Raw genomic sequence first — 8501 nt, forward strand, 5'->3', positions numbered from 1 at the left:
GATATTAGTACACAAGGTTATAAATATGTTGTAGTTCAATTGACATTTTTGTACTTCTGTCATCGGTAGCCGGATTTTATTCTCCATTCATATTAGTTTGTTTTTCAAAGTTTGCCATTTTTATACTTTTAAAATTGAAGATGTAATTACCTCATTGCTATATATAATAAATCCAGTTCAATATTACTGGTTGAGATATTGAACTTATTACAATGTGCACTTGGATTATGATGTTCTTGATATACAATTTTGTCTGCCATACGGTATGGAACACAATGCTTTTCATTTCATTAGAAAAAAATACACTAAATACAAACATTTTTAATATGTACAGTCATATAAATTTTTGATGTTTATTATTGGGATATTTTTCAATTAGAGATTTACTATGGGTTCCTATACCCATATATACTACGTTTTCCCCACAGTATGCCGACACCAGAACAAATTAATATCATATAGAGAGGATTCACCGTTTTATAGTAGATGAGAAAGTCAAGAGCTTTTCCATCTTACAAGTTCCAGATCTGGAAGATGGAAAAGCTCCCAACTTTCCATTTCTACATATTAAACCGACCAGTCAGTAGCTATTAATCTGTGTATAATATCTTGACTCACATGCACTGCTGATTTTCATCTGAATTTTAACATCCCTGTAGTATGTTTAAATTGTCTGCAGCTTCATAGTAAGGTTAAATGTCCAATAATCCCCTTATAGAGTGTATCCCCTGGCATTCCCAGGTAAAGCTTTGCTTCTGCCCTTGTACCAAGTTTACCAAAAGAGTTGATGAAGCTTGACTCACTTTCATTTGAGTTTTCTCAGACACATTCTAATTATATATAAAATTGAACTATATTTCCACCATATCTATAAAAAGAAATTTGATAAAAGCTGTTGAACAGTTTTGTTTAAAAAAATTGGTTTTTGTTTTTGCAAATGAGTTATTTTAGAATTAAAATCTTTAAATGTTTAATAATATTTAACTTTTTGTAAAATTCACAATTAATTTTAAATACCAGGCCAAACTTTCAATGAATTGACTTTTTGGAGCTACACTTTTATGCCATTATGCTTTTTATTCTGAAATTATAGAGCATGTTGACTAGCCTACAGTGATGGGTGAAAATGCTTCGCTGAAGAAAGATTATTGATCTTTCAAGCAAATTTTTATGTGGAATTTTACCAATTTAAATTGGCTTCAAATACGATTTGAATATAAAATAAATCAAGAAGTCTAACAGTAGAAACCACATAATTAAACTTCACTTTAATGAAGCTACAAAACAAATCTATGAATTTGTGACCTTTATGATTATGTTTTAGTAGTGCACCTTTTTAGAAATTAACCAAATATACAAAATACAGGTGCCATTGTCTTGGTAAATAAGTTCTGGAGTTGTTTTGTCGCATCAAATAAAAAAAGGTTTATGCATCAACTTTAAAATATGTAATATGGTTTCTTCAGCGATGCAGTAACCATGCTATTATAAAATAAGGAAAAACCATACTTATTTGTGAAACCTTACTGCAAGTGAAACTATGGGTAGAAGTTAATCAACTTCTAAAATAAGACCAAATAGATACCATGTAGGTGAAGGCGCTGAAAAGAGAAAATCTATGCTTTGTCTGTCATGTACAACTATACAGAAGGTAGTTAATGATTCTGCCACTTTTACAAGAATTTTGTAAGTTGTTTTAAATATTTAAAACTTGGCACAAAGCATTAGAAAATTTAATAAAGTAAGTTGCAATGGATGATTTTTAAGAGACTGCAGACTCATTGTTTAACTAAATCATCAGCGGAAACTTCAAGAATGCTTGATTTATGAAAAAAGAAAAATGTAAATTACTCAAATTCTTTGCTTTTATTTAGATATAAATTACAGGTGAGACAGGCAACTTTCGAAGGCAATTTTAATAGAAGCAAATAAGTACACATCGGGATCCTCTGGATGGCTGTTGAAATCTTTTGTTAACTTATACAGCTACGTTTTGTGAGTAGTTTAGATAAGTATGTCAAGGTTAGAGAGAAAATAATGATCTTATGAATTACCTTTTATTTTAATAGTTACTTCTTTAAAGAAAATTAATTCTGAATCTATATATATAAATCTCCAAGTTTGTCATCTGTTGTTCGGTTTGTCCAGCTATAGATGATTACTATCTAGCAAAAACAAATCCATTTTGCTAAATATTTGATTTTGGAACCTTCCATTCACCAGGCAATAACTTAATCAATTCAGTTACATGAGACGCAATGGACTTATCGGGTGATATGAGTCGTTATTGCCGTTTACATTGGAATGGCCTGAGGCAGGCAATTCCAAAGTATAATTAGAATTAGATCAGTAGAACACAAATCAAAAGGTAAGGATAGTCAATTTGACTCTGATTCAGATAATGAAAAATAAGTGAATAGAGTATCTGCCAGAGATAAGCATAAATATTTATGGTATGGTAAAGAGAAGAAATTAAGTGACTATAGTATAGATTATAGCAAGGATAGAAGAAAGGTTAAGGACTATAGGTGATGCATCGAGAGAGTTTAGTAGAGAGAGGGCACTTGACTGGCGTAGGAGAAGTAGAGATAGGTATTTCCCGAGTAGATATGATAGGTCTAGCAAAAGCCCTACGGTATCCATTTCCAGGGGGAGATAAATGCTATGGTTGTGGACTGAGAGGACATAAAATCAGATTTTGGCCAGGGGTAAGATGCTATTTTTTTCCTGCCAAAGGGCACACAATTAAGGACTGTAAGTTAAGTAGGAGTTAAATGAGAGATATATAGAAAAGTAGTAGAAGTAGCGAAGGTAGAAGATGTCCAACTCAAAGAGTAAGGTTTGCGGAGTCTAACATTGCAGCTGACTAGACAAAAAATTTGTGAAAAATTTGCCTGTAAATGGTAAGGATATTGAGTTCAGCTTTGACACAGAAACTGATAAATCTACTCTGACTAAAAAATATAGTAGTAAGCTTAGTTAGAATTTGAAAGAGCTGGAGCAAAATTGGAATGAAGCTGATGGGAATAGACTGAATGTTTTAGGAGTAGCTGATGAAGCTAATAAAATTCCTTGCAGAGTTATTGATTACTTCTGTTTACATACTTGAAGGCCCTAGAAGAAATCTTTTAGGTATGCTTGATATTAAGAAGTTGAATTTGTTAGCAGTTATAATTGCTTGGTGTGCCAAAAAATTTGACCCCTTGAAGAATTTCACAAGACGTTTGAGGGACTAGGAACAATGCCTGGTATTTTTAGTACTATATTGAATAGGAATGCTGAACCTGTTAGATTGTATACACCTAGACCTATTGCAGCAGGTTTGCGTGAGAAAGCTAAAAAATAAATTGATGAAATGTTGGAAAGTAAGGTTTTAGAACCTATAGAAAGAGCAACTAATTAGTGTTCTGGTCTTACCATCGCTCGAAAACAGGGTGGTAAATTTAAAATGTGCTTAGATTTGACCAATTTGAAAAAATGTGTCGAAAGGGAAGTATAGCATATATCTGGGATTTCAGATATGTTAGGTAAATTGTCAGAAGAAGTTATGGTTTCCAAACTTGATGATAATTCTGGATTTTGGTAAGTTAGACTTGATGAGAAATGCAAAAAATTAATTACTTTTGTAACCCCATAAGGTAGATTTTGCTTCAAGACAATGCCTTTAAGGATATTTTTACACCTTAAGCTTTCAGAAGAAAATGGAAAATATATTGAAAGGTTTAAATGGAATTGTTTGTTTGACAAACAATATTTTAGTTTACGGCAAGACTGTGGCCAAACATTGGCAATGTTTGTGTAAAGTTTTGAAAATAATTGAGAAGTCTGAAATGGCATTGAAAAAAGAAATATGTGAACTATGATGTACTAAAGTGAAGTTCTTAAGACATTTGGCTAGCAGTTCTGGTATTAAACCAGAACCAAGTAAAATAAAAACAATAGTTGAAATGAAGCTTCAAAGAAGCAAAAAGGATGCCAGGAGATTTACTGGCATAGTAAACTAATTGATGAAGTTTAAATAATAATTAGCCGGTTTATGTACTCCAACTTACAAAATAGCTGGTAGTAAATCAAAATGGTTTTAGGGTCCTGACCAACAAGAAGCTTTTGAAACAGTGAAGGAAAAAAATATTCTAATAGACTTGCATTGTACCTTTTAGATAAATGCCAAACAGAGTGTCAGCTGATGCTAGTAAAAATGCACCAGGTGCAGTTTTGCTGCAGTATAAGATGTGTGGCAACTTGTAGAATATGGTTCTCGGAAAATTGACTGAAACTGTAGGTAGATATGCCATTGCTGAAAAAGCAGCTTTAGTTACGACATTGACATGTGAGGAATTTGATAATTTTTTAGTTGGTAGATAATTTAAAATAGAAACTGGTCTTAAGCCTTTAAATGAGAATTTAGATAAAAAAAATTGTCCAAGTTACCTGTAAGGGTACAATGTTTTAACTTTAGGCTAATGAGATATGATTATGATATTTTCCATACTCCTGAAAAAGATATGTTCATTGCTGATTTGTTTAGTCATCCAAACAGTGGTGCTGTTTGTGATAAGGTAAGTAAAGCTAATTGTAATAAGGTAAAAGCTTATCTTAACTCAATAGTTTCCTTTTCTGTATAGGGAGATGTGAAGGGAGAAAAACTTAGGAAAGAAGTTGGTAAAGATCCAGATACTCTAAAGTGTTTAGAATATTTGTATTATAGATGGCTGTCTGAATTTGATGGTTTTAGTAAAGAACTGATAAATTTATATGGATCTAAAAATAGGTTACCTATTTATACTAATATATTGTTATATGACACTAGGCTGTACATTCCGAAGTCATCGAGACCTCAGTACTTGGAAAATTGTCATGAAGCTCATCAGGGCATAACAAAACATTGTAGACGAGCTCAACATCATTTTTGGTAGCTGGTTATAGTAGGGAATTGCAGACTATATAAATATATGTAATGTTTGAATTATGCAGTCCAGTCAAACCCCAGCCCATGTATAAAGCAAAAATGCCGTTTAAACCATGGGAGGTGATAGGTTCAGACATACTTGTAATTGATAACAAATTTTATCTAATTGTTAAATACTATTATTCGAAATGGATAGATTGCTTACATATAGAATCGCAAACTGCTAGAAAAAAAATTCGAGTACTTAAGTATCAGTTTTTTCAATTTTGTAAACCTAATTTTATTAGGTCTGATAATGGTACTTATTATACTAGTAAAGAATTTAGTAACGTTGGTGAAAAAATAGGTTTTATTCTAACTACTAGTAGTCCATAGTATCCTTGCTTTAATGGTTTAGCAGAAAGCGCTTTGAAAATGGTGAAAGGGTTTTGGGAGAAATGTGAAGGTTAAGATGTGGCTACACCTTTGTCTTCAGGATATACGCCAAGTGTTTTGATTTTTGGTCGAACTATTGGGTCAAATTTGGGTTTCCCATATTAAAGTGATGTTGGCTATGAACTGTTTGAGGAAAATGAGATCAGACGTAAAAGGAAGATTAAGAAGCGTTGGGATAAAAAGCAGTGCTTCAGAGTTAAACGAGTTAACATTTGGTCAATTGGTTTATGTAAACGCTCTTACCAATGTATAAAGGAAGGATAAATGTAGAAAAGATAAATCTCCTAAAAGTTACTGGGTTAATGTAGGCATGGGCGAAATACATAGAAAAAGAAAACACTTGTTGAATCCTGATGAAGAGAATACATCGTCTGACTCTTCTGATGATGGTTGTCTTCTCCTGTATAGCTACTCCTCAAAAGAGGGCAGCTCTGAAATAGTAAAAAACGCTAATGACATTTTTGAGAACATGATTACTGATTTAGAGATCCATGAACAAAAGGATAAAACACCTGGTGTTGCAGAGCATGTGGAGGAAACTCCTAGTGTCAGTGAACCCTAGAGGGAAGACTTTTGTCGTTGAGAATAGAGTTGTTTGAGGAAATAGTAATGATTTGTCTTGAAAACATTCTAAAAATAGATTTGAGCCTGTTAGTAGAGAACCTGTTGTTACTAGCTCAGGTCGAGCTGGTAAGCCGCTTAAGAAATATGATATGGAGTATTATAAATGAAATTGTTTATAGTTTCAAATGGTTATCATACCGATCTTACTACTGAGCGACTGAACTATTACTTATGGCTAGTTCTGGCAATACGCCAAAATGTGTTGAGGCGGAAAGAGACAGTGCAAGTAAAAGCTGGGGTGAAGGTGCAAGTAGAGGTCTGAAGGTTAAAAAAGACACTGCTGATGACTTCGTGTTTAGTAAGCAGAAGGGGAGCGAGTCGAATAAGAACGAGAGCGAAGGTAAAAGAGAAGTGTATGGTAACCAGGTAACATTAAGTGTGTTGTCTGTAAAAGCTTTAAAGACTACTATGCCGCTCAATGTCATGGATTTATTTGTCATAACTGTTAACGTCAAGGACAATGTGGTGTAGACTTTAAAAAGCCATTGTGCAGATTTTGTGGAGAGTTAGACAATGGATTTGAATGTTGTACTCTTGGTGGGTCTTTCTATAAATATACCGCAGCAGGAAGTAAGAGTAGGGTAGAGGATAGTAACAATGGGGGACTGGAATCTAAGTTAAAAAAGCCTAGTTCTAGTTTAATTTTTGTTGCTAAAGTTGATAGTTTTGTAGAAGAGATGGAATATGAGTCTGTTTCAACTGAGGCTGCCATTTAGCAGAGAAGAGCTATGCTCTTGCACAGGAGGAGCAAAGTAGAGGCACAGTACAAATGCGCATTGTCTGCTATAGAGAAGGACGAGAGAGAGAGCTGGAGGAAGAGATTGAAAATAAGACGGAGTATAGCGAAAATTGGTTGTACCTTGGCGCTGTAAATCAAAAGAGGGCTCCGAGAAGGAGTGCAAAGAACACATGTTCTGCACGTGCGACTATAAAGAAGAGTAAGTTTGAGGAATCTAAAGAGGACATCTTACCTGAAGCCCCCGTTGTGAGAGTAGTTCCTAGCGGAGATGTCAGTAGTGTGGAGAGTAAGGTTGAGGAACCCAAAGAGGAAGTCCAACATGAAAGCTTTATTAAGAGTGGCAATGATGACCAGTTTAATGGTTCTGAGCCAAACAGCGGCAATGAATGCCAGCTTGCTGATTCGAGCCAACAGTTACAGGTACCCAGGTGGCAATGGATGTGCAACCTGAAAAGATTGAGTGGTACGAGAAGATTGTTAGTATGGAGGAAGATGAATTGTTACATGATGATGAGGTAGATTGATAGGGATAGGGTTGTGATTAAAAATGTTAAATTTGCGATAATAGATGATTGATTAAAAACAAGTAAGTAAACAAAACATTGGGTGAGTAGAAACTTATATTTATATATAAAGGACTAATAGACACTAAAGGACAATAATACCAACTACGCAATATCATGGAAGACCCTACGACATGCTAAAGCATACAACACTATCTCCAACAAGTGTAACTTATGCTTATGAGAGAAATTCTATATTATTTACAGACCATCACTAAGCACTCTTAATAAACGTAACAAGCTATTATCATCATGCAGACATTCATCTAAGTTCTTGCTACGTAATTGTATCACTTAACTATTTGGCTTTTGGCTTCTGTACACTCATCCAATTATCAGCTTATCTAACTCTGCATAACAGCGTATTTATTACTGGTGTATGAAATTCATTTTAGACATTTTATCTGAAGAGTGTGATACTTATTGTACCACATGAAACTATTAGTAATAAAATGTTTAACTTATAGAGTGAAGTTCCACTTATACATATTTTATATATATATATATATATATATATATACATGTTCAATATAGCGCAAGATTATAACTATTATATACGAGTATATGTAGAGCAATTAAAAATGTAACAAACTGGTTGAAATTATTTTGTATGTTACACCATCATACTAATTTCAGATTGTTGCACAGTACAGTGATAGGGTAATTTAAGACTGCATGACTGTATGTTTATGCATTATTCTCCAGACTGTGTGACAGTGACTAATTAAATCAACATCTTGGTGCAAAAAATGTGCTTTCATTATACTGCAGTTCAGATATGACTTACTGCAAGTGCTTTAGGAGTTCATTTAATAGTTTTCTGAAATATAATGTTTAAACGCTCTCTTCGAAATTCAAATATCTTTCCAGCATATACATTTCTTACGTGAAAGCTTTTAGCTTCTTTAGAGCAATAGACTGTCATCTTCAGTTCCCCATCAGTGTCTTAAATAAAATTTTTTAGAATAATTTAAATTAAAAGCCAGTTATCAACTATGTTATTACAATTTCTGCGCAAATTTATCTTTAATGTTTTATAAGCGGTAAAAGTTGTGTCCCTGGTGCAAATTAGTGTAATCTATATATAATTTTATTGTAGATACAGCTTACCGGTCGGAATTTCTTATTCTAAGTTTGTGTTGTGATCCATCTCTGCTAGTTTGTTACTTGTAAATGATTCTGGGGGATCAAAGTCTATTCGCTTTTGTGCATAACTTAATATGAGGCTGTG

The sequence above is a fragment of the Watersipora subatra genome, chromosome 5 (assembly GCF_963576615.1).
Source record: "Watersipora subatra chromosome 5, tzWatSuba1.1, whole genome shotgun sequence".
Taxonomy (NCBI): domain Eukaryota; kingdom Metazoa; phylum Bryozoa; class Gymnolaemata; order Cheilostomatida; family Watersiporidae; genus Watersipora; species Watersipora subatra.